At 43.7% G+C, this 12870-nt stretch overlaps 1 protein-coding gene and 1 long non-coding RNA gene across 4 annotated transcripts in view; both read right to left on the bottom strand.

Annotated features, from left to right (window-relative positions):
* The window catches only part of BICD2 (BICD cargo adaptor 2), a 148781-nt gene that overhangs the window by 119498 nt on the left and 16413 nt on the right, over positions 1-12870 (bottom strand). The window contains exon 1 of one of the 3 annotated variants that reach the window (XM_006129728.4): positions 1544-1925. The exons of the other annotated variants lie outside the window; for them this stretch is intronic. The gene's annotated coding sequence lies outside the window, so the exon portion shown is untranslated. Of the gene's footprint in view, positions 1-1543; positions 1926-12870 lie in introns of those variants that run through there. 3 annotated transcript variants of the gene reach the window in all.
* On the bottom strand, positions 4340-10351 carry LOC142830935 (uncharacterized). Its single transcript, XR_012906497.1, has 2 exons — positions 8714-10351; positions 4340-8669 (listed from the first exon to the last, which is right to left on the bottom strand). It is a non-coding gene; the product is annotated as an uncharacterized LOC142830935 (long non-coding RNA).

The raw sequence follows: 12870 nt of genomic DNA, 5'->3' as shown, positions 1-12870 counted from the left end.
TACACATTTTTTGTCTGCGCCAGGCTCTAACAATAGGAAGTGTTAGACAATTTGATACAGCAAACTGAAAGGCTTTCATGACCAAACAATAAACTTTGGCCTCTTTCGATGAGCTTTGGCAATCTTTTACAAGTAAATTGATTTAAAGTCTCTTTAAAAAAAAAAAAAAAAAAAAAAAAAAAAAAAAAAAAAGACAGACATGATGGAACAAAATCCAAAAGCTGGATTGTCTTCTGGAGACAGTATTCAAGTGCCTATTGAAGCACAAGGCTACATATTCTTCATACAAAGCCTAACATTATGTACAGTGCCACAAAGCTAATACACAACTAATACAGCATACCACTGTGCAGCAAGTGTAGAAACTTAGGGCAAGCAAAATAAACCAGTCACAATTGTCACATTCTATGTAAATGACCTTGCTACAGAAACAAATAATGGAAATAAAATTAGAAAAAAAGAGATTCTTTATGAAGCGTACTTAAAACACAATATCAACCTTAACAGTATGCTGTGCCCACTGTGAGAAAATACAGGATGGGGCTAGTTTGAAAAAAGAGGCATAATGGACTATACTGAAGTAGAATAGGCACAGTAGACCACAGGGTCAATAAAATGTTCTTTGCAACTGGTTCTCACAATTCCAGCAACTAAGAACCTTAAAATCTATTAAAGTATTGTCACAGCTTTGCCAGGGAGAAAGCCAAACTGGATCCGTGAAATTCCAAGACACATTCTCCAGCTGCAGTCCAACACACTGACGGGAACTAAAGGAATGAATGCCTTACTATGTTCCCTGCAAACCACCACAATAGGAAGGTCAGAGGGAACATCAGACCAATTTTTATGTTAACAGGCTTTGTGTCACAGCTAAAAAGTCCATTTGCTTGAGTCCCCAATAACTCATTTATATTTTAGAGCATCTGGCCTCTCAGGCTAAGTGAGAACAACAAACGACCTCAAAAGGCACACAATTTATAATGTAAATCCACAGCCACTCATAAGGAAGCTATATGTACTTTCATTATACAGTGGCTTGGCCCCCTAGAAACCTATTCTTTAAAGGCATTATACTTCACGTTCTACTCCCACACGTTTGTCTTGGGACAAATATACAAGTCAAACAAGGTCAGGATTTTGGTTTAGCAGGAAAGGCCAGGAAGTTTTAAAGAGATATTGCCCATTTCCCTTTCCCATAAATAATAGATCAATTGACTTTCTCTTGAGAGGAGGGAGGTGTCCCTGATACAGCTGCTATCTGGATAGTGCTACCTTTTCAAATTCATGTCAATTCTACCCTGTGCCCCAGCAGGTACGTTGGGAATATTAACCCACAGAATAGTGGAGAATTTCAACAACAGAAAACCTTCGCTCATTGCTGGCAAATCCCAGAGCATAATACAGCTTCCCTCTCCCCACCAGCCAGCATGCCACGGCTCAGCCTGAAGTAAAGAGCAGAACCTAGCAGTGAGGGCCAAGGGGGCAGGAGATGTGGGTACAGCCAGTTCAGGCTCACTGCAGTCCCAGTAAAGCCCTGACTCACAGATGTCCATACATCTTCTTAGCCACTGCAGCACCTTCTAGTGTCGTCTTTATCCCTGGCAGAGGTAACCAGCACCCAGGCAACAAGCAGTATCCTCTCTAAGGAAAAGCATGAACAGCACTGGGTTTTATTGACTTGCAGCTCTTCTGAGGTCCTTTTCAGGATCGCTGTTGTCACCGCCAATAAATCATGCTTGTGGAGAAGGAAGTACAAAAATATACAGGAGGGATTTCAAAACTGATAAGAATGCAACAAAGCACTAGAGGCCTTTAAATGAAACACAAGAGACATAGCTGAGAGTCAGAGCAGGCATTCCTGATCACTGGAGACCCTTTCCCAGATTCCATTCATGACAAGCGCCACTAAAAGTATCCCAGCAGTCAGCATACATGAAGTCCACATGCCACTGCTCACAGTGAAGTCATGCTGAAAAGCTACATAACTTGCCTTTTTTTTTTTTTTTGTTTAAATCTGGCACCTAGACACTTCATCCTTCAGCAAATATTCATTCTGCCAGACAAATCAATCCATGAAAAGCCTTACCACTATATCCAACAGCTGTGGAGCACAATATGAAGCATATTTTACGTGCATCTAATGACTGTACTCAAATAAGAGGATGACTGGAAATCAGTTACCATTAGGGATGTTAGCTATGGTATAACTGAATAGTCATGTAACGGCATAAAATATTATCTGTTGCATGACTGTTCAATCAGACCCAGAGTTGGGGCTGGCAGCAAGTGAGCTCCAGCCCCATTGCTGGGGAGCTCCCTGACGCCCCACGCTGCTGCCTCTGATACAAGTGGGAGCTGGTCTAGGAGGGGAGCCAGTTTAAAAACCAAGTCCCCTCATGGACCCACTGCCTGTTGCCGCCTCTGATCAGGTGCAGCAGAGCAGTGTGGCAGCAGCCCCTTTCTGTGGGGGATCCAAGCAGAGGCTGCTCCTTTTAAGCTGCCTCTCCATCATCCCTACTTCCCACATGCCAGATTCAGGAAGTGTGCCAGGGCATATTGTGTCGCATTCTCTCCTGTGGCCAGCCAAAGTGGCACGACATCATGGGCCATATCCTCCTAGGTCATGAAGTCCAGCCTGAGAGACTGCGTACACCGCTGAGGCAATCCTGGAGGCAGAGTTTGGGACAGGCAGCATTTCTACTGCCTTTTTCTAATTCACTGTACAGTTCTCTAATACACCATACGTTATGACATGGCCAACCCAGGCCATTTTCCACTGCATCAGCAGCGTTTCCACACTCAGCATGGCTGCCAACCATGGTACTTCATTGATGGTGATTTTGTCAGATCATATGCTTACTATGTTAATCATGTAATACAAAAGAGAACAAGTTGAACTCAGCATGCTGGTTTGGGGGTGAAGTGTTCGTGCACACCTTGGTTCAATCTTTGTTATTATGGAATATAGCACATGAATACAAATACAGGTTGAAGCTCTCTAGTCCAGCAACATCCTTCGATCGGCATGATTTTAGTTAGCTGGGTGGCCACTTATAGTGGGTGTGGCAAAGTTTCCTGAAGTCCCTTAAAGTTTGTTTACAGCCACCAGTCCTGGCTCTTAGTGTTCTGTGCTGTTATTTAGCTCTGATTTACTCCTCAATATCTTCCAAGAGCCCAGAAAGTAGTGGAAGCATTGGTAATACTGCTAAAAAATATTGACCTCCCATGGTCTGGCAAATTCTCAGTTCCAGCACTACTCAAGTCCTCAGGATGCCAGACTAGAGAAGTTCAACCTGCATAGTCATTTTAAGAGTGGAGGGGCTGAAAAAGCTAAACTTCCCACCTTAACTTAAATATTTCCTTATCAAATAGCTAGGGTCAGTTCTTGGGTCCCCACTACTGGGGGGAGAGATACAGGTGAGGTATTTGGGAGGGACGCTAGACATCATTTAAAAAACAATATCCTTCTAGGAGTCACAGGGCTAATTACACCTCTGGAAAATCTTGGAATTCAAGAGTTTAAAAAAGTAAAACATGGATGTATCAGTATTTTGCTGCACCTTATAGACTAACAGATTTATTGGCGCATAAGCTTTCATGGGCAAAGACCCACTTCGTCAGACGCATGTCTACCTTATCTCTAATACAAGTGGGTTTTTTTTCCCTAAAAAGTGGGTCTTTGCAAAAGCTACGAGGAGTCCTGTGGCACCTTATAGACTAACAGATTTATTGGAGTATAAGCTCTCGTGGGAAAAACCCACTTTTTAGGGAAAAAAAAAAAACACTTGTATGCGCCAATAAATCTGTTAGTCTATAAGGTGCCACAGGACTCCTCGTAGCTTTTGCAGATTCAGACTACACAGCTACCCCTCTGATACTTGACAGTATTTTGCTATGATTTATCATTTATCTAAGGGAGGAAGACTCTTCATAGTATATGTATTTTGGCCTTTCCGACAATAATTTGAGTGCCCTTAAAGATCATCTGTCTGGATAATAACTAGCAGTTGAAAGTCAGTGCTGTCACACAGGTCTGGTAGCTGCTCCAAGAAAGCCACTATTTGTACAGTCTCCTTCGTACACCCAATTAAATTACAGCATGCCAGTTAGCTGTAGAGCAGTGGTGGGAAACCTTTTTAGGGTCAGGAGCCACTAACCCGCAGGAAAAAAGAAAATCAATCATGGGCTGCACACGTGAGAAGCAAAAAATAACCTTAACTGCGGCCCCCAACTGAGAAGGAGAAAGACACTCTCCACATTTCCCTCATACACCAGACCCTGGAGGGCCCAGGCTAGTAGATTTTGTGTGCTCCAGCCCCGCAATGGAGCAGCGGGGATGGGGGTCTGAAGCACCAGCGCAGGCTCCCCAATGCTGGGGGAACTTTGGGGGGGGGGGCCAGATCCAGGCAAGCCAGCTGCCGCATCCAGCCCCCAGGCCTGAGGTTCCCCACCCCCGCTGAGTAAGAACAATAATAACTACAAATTACCTTTGTTATCACAATGGACTAGGTGGGACTCTTGTTTTGGCATGGCAAAGATACATGCCATACTGCCGTGCTACACCAAACAGTGTCATTCAGAAAGTCAAAAGGGCTGAGAAACTAAAAATCGGATACTAACAGACAACCAATCCCACTGTGATTGAACCTGGTGATGTTCTAAGCAAAGAGTTCCCAGCCATACTAGCAGTGGTTTCCATCACTTCACTCTGACTTATCACTAAGGATATTGGTACAAGACTTCAGAGTAATTTTTATATTCACTTACTCCAGCCAGGTAGTTAAGCATGTACCTAATTTTAAGTACATGAAGTGTCTCATTTCACTGGGACTACATAGATGCTTAAAGATAGGTATGAGATAAAGCATCAGGTCCATAATGAAGAACAGAGGTCATGCTGGTTAATAAAGCAAAGCAACAACTGTCCCTTAAAAGATAATGCACGAAACTATGGACGTAGTTGCTCTCCCCAAGTGCACTCTGTAAGAAAGCTTAAAATGTCTTCACTGAGGCTAATTAAAAATTCACTAACAAGAAACTTAAATGGGCAGTTACCATGGCTTCCAGAACTTCCAAGTTCAAGACCCCAAACAGGAGATAACCAGGAGATGCCCCTTTAAGGTAATTTCCACAGTACACACAAACAGAATTAACTCTGCCCCTTCACTGTCAGATGGCTCAGTATCCCCACCTTTCCAAGCTGTCCTCTCATGGAAATTGATGGAAGGGTCACACAATCAAAAAGCTATCTAAATGAAGTTAATGTAACTCTCCCCCAGGAATGCAAGAGCAACTTACCGTTATAGTATCTAAAGTACCTTGTGGCAACTAAACCTCACCACTTAATCAAGCAGAGGGTACACCAATAACCTCAAGGGATCAACACTTGAGACTGCTGCAGTATTTCCACCAATGAAATCTATGCTCTACTGGGGATGTTAAATGACATTTAATCAGCTAATAGACTAGTCGACAGAATTTCCATTGTCGATTAGGTGATGGGGGCGACGGGGAACTGCAGAGCCACAGCAGGGTCGGGGAGCTAACCCTGCTGTGGCTCTGCCTTTTAAGTGTATTAAGAGCTGCCAGGGTACAGCACAGCAGGGTGGGAGACCAAGCACGAGCAGGGAGTCCCTGGCTCATGCCCAGTCCCCCTCTATACTTCTGCCTCCCCTTCCTTCCCGCCCCAATGTGGAGATGGTGCTAGGGGGGAACCAGCTCTTAAACCTGCTCCCTCCTCACTTTCTGCCGGTCTCTGATAGATGCAGGGGGAGGGGGAATGACTAGTTGAGTCACTAGTCAACTAACCAATAAGTTTATGCTCTACTACTGACAAATGTATCTCTGCTCTTAACTTATACCCAAATCAAATGCATTGATTAGTTGTCCTTTGAACTCTTGCCAAATACTGTTTTTGTCTCACACACTGATAAATAATGTCTAGAAGCCGCTTGAACCGAAGCACTCTGAAGCTGGTTTTCCATTTCATTTTTTTTCTACTGAAGTGCCTCATACAGCTGCATTGCTTTAATATAATGGATCCAACATTTAACAGCTCTAGATATAATCATAAATGTAAGATACAGATTAATTTTTGCACAGCCAAATGTAATACATGGAAGCTACCGAAACTATCAGATAAACCTGATGAAGTTCAGAGATAAGCATTCAGTGATGCCAAATGTCATATTTTTATTAAAAATCTCACAATACTGGATATTTTTACTTCAAGCCCCAGCTCTTGGAGAACATTTTTAAGAGGTTTCTAAGCTAACATGGTTGAGGAATTAAAAAACCCTTTGAAAACATAATCAAAGGGCACCCTAAAGATTCAAAAACTAGAAGGCAAACCATTTTTTTTAAATCCTAAATTAAGGGCCTGCCTCATGCTTTTTGAATACAGGCAGTCCCCGGGTTACGTACAAGATAGGGACTATAGGTTTGTTCTTAAGTTGAATTTGTATGTAAGTCGGAACTGGCTCCAGATTCAGCTGCTGCCACTGAAACTGACCAGGGGCTGACTACAGGAAGCCGGAGGCAGAGTTGCTCTGCCCCCAGCTTCCTGGAATCAGCCTGATCCGTTTCAACAGCTGCTGAATCTGGAGCCTGGGACAGAGCAGCTGGGGCGCTGCCCAGTAGGTTCCCACAGGACCAACCCGGCAGCACCCCAGCTGCTCTACCCGAGGCGTCCCGCAACAAAAGCCTGGTCTGGAACCCCGCCAGCAGACCAGGGGGACAGGAGCAAAGCCACCCAGGCGGCGGGGGTCCCGCTGCCTGGGCGGCTTTGCTCCCGGGCAAACGGGGCGAGAAAAGCCCCGGGGCGAGAAAAGCCCCGTTCGTAAGTGCGGATCCGACATAAAGTCGGGGACTGCCTGTATTTTGAGCTGCCAGTAATAAGTATTGCTGATAATAGTAAACACAGTGGCTGTGTCTAGACTGGCAAGTTTTTCCGCAAAATCAAATGATTTTGCGGAAAAACTTGCCAGTTGTCTACACTGGCCGCTTGAATTTCCGCAAGAACACTGACGATCTCATGTAAGATCGTCAGTGTTCTTGCAGAAATACTGTGCTGCTCCCGTTCAGGCAAAAGCCCTCTTGCGCAAATCATTTGCACAAGAGGGCCAATGTAAACAGCACAGTACTGTTTTCCGCAAAAAGCCCCGATCACGAAAATGGCAATCGGGGCTTTTTTGCAGAAAACCGCGTCTAGATTTGCCACAGACGCTTTTCTGCAAAAAGTGCTTTTGCAGAAAAGCATCCTGCCAATCTAGACGTGCGATGCAAAATCGCATCTAGACAGGCCATGGATGCTTTTGCGCAAAAGCACTTTTTGTGCAAAAGCATCCGTGCTAATCTAGATGCTCTTTTGCGGAAATACTTTTCCGTTAAAAGTATTTCTGCAAAATCATGCCAGTCTAGACGCAGCCAGTGTGAAGAAGAGATACAAAGAAACAGTATTCTAGTTCATCAAATAAGGAAAAAATTCCCCAAACTCCCCTTGGTATCACTTTGCTGATATTACTAAAAGAAAAAGATCCACCCAGGCTATAAAATGTTCAATTTCCCAACTCCTGTGTTATCTTAAAACAATGAAAACAAACAAGAAAAGCTGTAGGATTTAAAACAAAGTGTTTTGACAGAAGTCAATTACATGTTTTAACAGGTGTGAAATAAAAATCTCAATGTTTGTAATTCCATTAGAACATAAACTCACACTAGATACAGAGCAGTAAGTATAAATGCTTCCAGGAACCTTCTATTGTCACAGATGGAGACTTCAAAAAGACAGTTTCCAGATGTGTTCATCGAAACTACACAAGGGCAAATAGCTCAACATCTTCCCAAATGGCCACAGGAAGGAGCACCATGACCCAAAACCTATGTGTATCTAGGTCAGGGGTGGGGAATAATTTTAGATGAGGGGCCACCCCAAGAATTTGGGAAGTGGTCAAGGGCTGCCCTCTTCCATATTAATGGAGGAGGTGCAGGGTCCAGGATGGAGGTTGGGTGCAGAAGAGAGTTTGCAGTAAGGGATTGGGGTGCAGGAAAGGGTGTGGGGTCTGGGAGGGATTTTGGATGAAGGAGGCAGTTGTGATCTGGATTAGGGTGCAGGAGGGTATGGAGGGGTTTGGACTGTGACCTTGGGCAGGAAATGGTTGAGACGTGGGGCAGGAGACTGGGGTGCAGGATCTGGGAGAGGATACGGCGTAGAAGGGGGACAGGATTTGGGTTATATGGGGTAGGGGGCAAAGGGTTGGGGTGTCAGAGGCAGGCTCTGGCTGGGAAACTTACCTGCTTGACTCCCAGCAAGCAGCCTTCTCAAGCAGACCCTGCCTGCCCCAACCCTGCACTGGCTGTAGTTTTTCAACAGTTATGAGCCTGACAAGGGGGAAGAGGGAGAGCGCTTCTCAATCAACAAGCAACCAACCGATGGGATTCTGCTGGGAACAGAAGCAGCGTGAGAAGGCTCGCAACTGTTCAAACAAAGCCCAGCAGCAGTTTCTCTCAGCAGCATGCAGGGGGCAAGTAAGGAATCTGCTTGAGACTCCCCACTGCGTCTGAGGGCCGGATCTAGCAGCGTGGTGGGCCAGATCCGGCCCATGGAGGGTATTTTGCCTAGGCCTGTGTACAAATAACTAGAACCAGGAGATCAACCGGCAACAAGTCACCTTGCAGAAGTTGCTCCTCAAAGTTGGATCATGCAACAAGTCACCTTGCAGAAGTTGCTCCTCAAAGTGCAAGACATGCTACATCCAATCCTTGAGCTACTGCTTTAGAGCAAGGTTTACTAAGTGACAAAAATAGTCTTCAAAACATAGCTAATGCCCATCTTGTGAACAGACCAGTGCTAGGGATTTCACACCACCGCTGGGCAAAGCTCAATCTCAGACATGGTGCATTCACAACTCCCCCTTTTGCTATTGTGCCATTTGAAGACGTAGATCAGATACTTGTGGTTATATCCCTTGGCAATGCCCTTTCCACGGCTACTGAACAGGTAAGACATTTAGAGTCACGCTCTTGACTTGAAGGTCTACATAATAACAATTGCCTTTCCCTGCAAAGGAAAAGAGGTGCTCTTATTTAGCTGCTAGCACTCAAGAAAACCCTCATGTAGCCAAGATAGTTGTAGTTTTCACACTTCTTAGAAGGTGAGATAAAACCTAAGCTCCCCCAGATGCCACACACAATACATACATCTCCAACTAAGTCCTCTTCTCAGCCCTCCAGGGATGCAAGAGTTCAACCGTTTAAACAGTTAACCGATAACCGTCAGCTTACCGGTTTCTGTTTCAGTTTGACTCTTTCCTCCTGTCATGCACCAGCTTATACTACACCGCCTGCATCACAACCAGCTCCCTGGAGCAGGACCGGCAGCCAGGAGCTGGTGCACACCAGGAGCCAGCTTATACTATAACCGGCCTGCCACACGGGGCAGGCTGATGCAACCCCAGTCCCAGCTACGCAGGCTAGCTTAGTGAGACTTCATCCCCGGACATGCAACTGCAGGCAGTTGGGGGCCCCAGCTTTGTCGAACTTCATCCAGGCAGGCTGGCAGGAACCCCCCACCCAGTTGTGCATAAGCAACCCAGGCCAGACAGCCAGCCAGTCAACTGGGTAAATGTAGAATGTAGCTATTTTAATCGTTTAACTAGTTAACTAATTAAATGATTATTTACATCCCTACAGCCCACCTTAGCTAAGATCCCTACAGAAAACTGCTTTCTTCCTTGGAGTTAGTAGAGATAGGAGTGTTTTGGGTAGGCAGGTCTGAAAACACACATGACTCTCCATAAAGTACTAGACATCTCTTTTTTAATGCTTCCTCATACATTTTACACCAAGAAAACAAAAAATTCAGTTGATCTAGGAAATGGAAGTGTCTTCAATGTAGAAACTAAAATCTGCCATTACAATGTGGAATTTTTCTACTTAAAAGGTCAAAATCTTCACACAACCTTCACTATGGACTCAATGGGACACCTTTATAACCTTCAATAGAAAATCATGACAAGACTCCAGAATTATATTAATTTCTCACAGGAAAAATGCGCTGAAAAACATAGAACTCTCAGGAAGAATTTTCATTTAGAAGCCAGGAAATAGGTTTAAAATTAAATAGCTGTTTAAAATCTCCAAGAGATAAGCTATAAAGTGGTAACTAACTCTGGGTTTTGTCTAACTACCACCCACTATTACAACTCCAGCAGAGAGCCCTAGAACAGGCCAAGTATACAACTCCACTAATGCTCTAGATTTGGCCCAATCTGTGCTTGCAGTGATGAGAGACGATGCTATAATGCTTAATGTAGACAAGTATTTACAATGAAAAGGGTCAGTGTAGACATTTATTTACTTGTACAGTAGTGATAAGATCTGTCTGTAGTCAGTATTTCATCCTTCCTCTATTCCCCCAACTGGGAGCAGTAAACCTCTGCATAAGGAGACAGTAAATCAAATTATTAAAAATCAACTTTAAAAAAGCATAGAACAGAACTTTCAAAAACTACATTCTTAAAGCATGCACTGTATTAATGAAAGGTTTTTTATTCCTGTTTATAAACAATAGCTATAGAAAATATAAACAGGACAAAGTAGGTTCTCTCACAATGCGGGGCATACTGCCAAAAATACATACACCAAATACATAAACATCTAAAAGCAAACAGCCATGTCCATCTGAGAAATATTATGTGTTTTTTTAAACGTATGTGTGCGCCCTAATAGCAGCATTCAATACATTTTTAAATTATGTATTACGTTAGATGTGTGTTACAGTGAGATCTGCATTTAAAATGATTAGGTTTGATGTGTTCAAAGAGATTTTGTAATGCAGTTCACCAAGGTCACATTAAATTAGCTAAAGCCAACCACTCAGGGCTTAATTGCCTGCACTGTTTCACAAATGTGAAAAACAACAGAGCTGATCTAATGGATTCTATTTCAGGAGGTAGTCTGCTATTTCTGCAATTCTAGATTGCAATTTTTCTTGGGCTGCGGACTTCTTACAATTGCCAAGTGCACTGCTCTTCCTTTGAATTCACAATTCTGAATTCACAATCTCAAAACAGAGCTGAATGAATGAGTTTTAATCAAGGATTAAACTCCAATAGGAAATCATACACGCTATTTCCCTCAATTTACACTCTTACAAATGTAATGAGGGAAACAGCCTTAAGATGACTCCTGAAATAACACTTCAGCTGTTATAATGCGATATAATACAGAACATCTTGGGAAATTAGATGTTGAGGGATTCATCTTTTGTTCTGTCTTTTTAAATCATCATATGATTCACCACAGTCCTGCAGTTATCTGATCTTGACTGAGATCTGTTGGCCCTGGACAAAATAAGGGAGTTCCACATACCCACCCTGGTTTAAATTTTATTTAAACCAGCTGTGTTCATAAACCAGCCATCCCCATTTCCTGCACATAAAATGTCCCTAACTAATTTGAAAGGGGGGGGGGGGAGAGAGGAGAGAACAGCTAAAAGAAACAAAGAAACCTAAATAAATTGTTGCTGCAACTACAAAATAAAACCCAAACATCAGTAACAGCACCTCACTAACCAGCCAAACAACTTGTTTTCTCGCCCAGGCGCTATTCCAAGGAAATGCTAGTGCAGAATCTTGCATTGCCAAGGGGAAAACAGACACTACCATCCAAGTCATCAGATTCAGGGTCTGTGTTGCCATTAAATCTCCCACTTTGTAAGTAATTAGTACACAATGTAGACTGCATTGCATTTATTTATTGCTGTTTTTAGAAAAGTGGTAACAAAGGGATCTTTGAAAAACTTGGCCCTCAACTCACCTTGAGCACAAAAGGCCTCATGATCAAGGGCATGATTTTGTAAATATACTTGTTTATATGCAGGCTTTAGGAGAACAAACTGCACCTTTACACAGCTTAGGTGTTCATCTATTTCGTTTGAGTGAGACCAATTCATTGTTTTAATTGCAAGTCTCATCAGGTTTTCCAAAAAAAATATGCAGCTCCTGGAGTCATGGAATTACAGGAAAATCATGGGATTCATTCTTTTTTTAATTATTATTTCTAGTAGGGATGTAAACAAGGTGAAAGAGGTTGCCCGGAGCTCCCAGCCCCACAAACTGCGGCAACCCAACTACAACTACCGGTTGCCCCGCTGGCTATTCAGCAACCCTGCCGGAACTCCTGGCAGCCCTGCCAGCTGTAAGCTCTGGTGCCCTGCGAGCTCCACTGGCCCCACCGGCCTGCTCCGCTCTGAGCTTCAGGCAACCTCTGCTGCTGGGGCTCCCTAGTCCTGCGACAGCCATGGTTCTTCCTGACCACAGATATTGCTGGACCAGAGTGCTCCGCACTGCAGAGGTTCAACCTGTAGAGCAGAGTTCCCAGACCTGACTATTCCACAGAGTTCTGGGAGGGGAGGAAATTGAATCAAGAGCAATCTACAAAGGAATAATTCAATTACACTAGCTGGATCAGTGACAAATGGATAGTTTAAGAAAGAAAATTCTGGGAGAATAACCACCCCTCTTCTTCACGTGTTATGTAATGAAATTGGTGAACCCAACAGTTTTTTCTGCCGGCTGTCTCTTGAGAGTAGTAGCAATCAGCTTAGAGGAGCAGCATTTCTGCTAATGAATGCAGAACTCTCTCATCAAACTAAATCACAAAGAGCCACAAAATAATCATATAGCAGTATCTTGGTACTGCACTGTGCTGTTTTCTTCTACACATCAGACTTCAGTGTGATCATATCCACACTCAGTACCATGATGCAAATTTGGAACTCCACATAGGACACACCACTTGGGACACACCCATCAACAGTCAGTTTTCTACAGCTGGCCCCCATCAGCTGCTTGGAGGAATCTAAAAAAC

The sequence above is a fragment of the Pelodiscus sinensis genome, chromosome 11 (genome assembly GCF_049634645.1).
Source record: "Pelodiscus sinensis isolate JC-2024 chromosome 11, ASM4963464v1, whole genome shotgun sequence".
Taxonomy (NCBI): Eukaryota; Metazoa; Chordata; order Testudines; family Trionychidae; genus Pelodiscus; species Pelodiscus sinensis.
The sequence above is the reverse complement of the archived record's forward strand: the minus strand, read 5'-3'. Positions and strand labels throughout refer to the sequence as shown.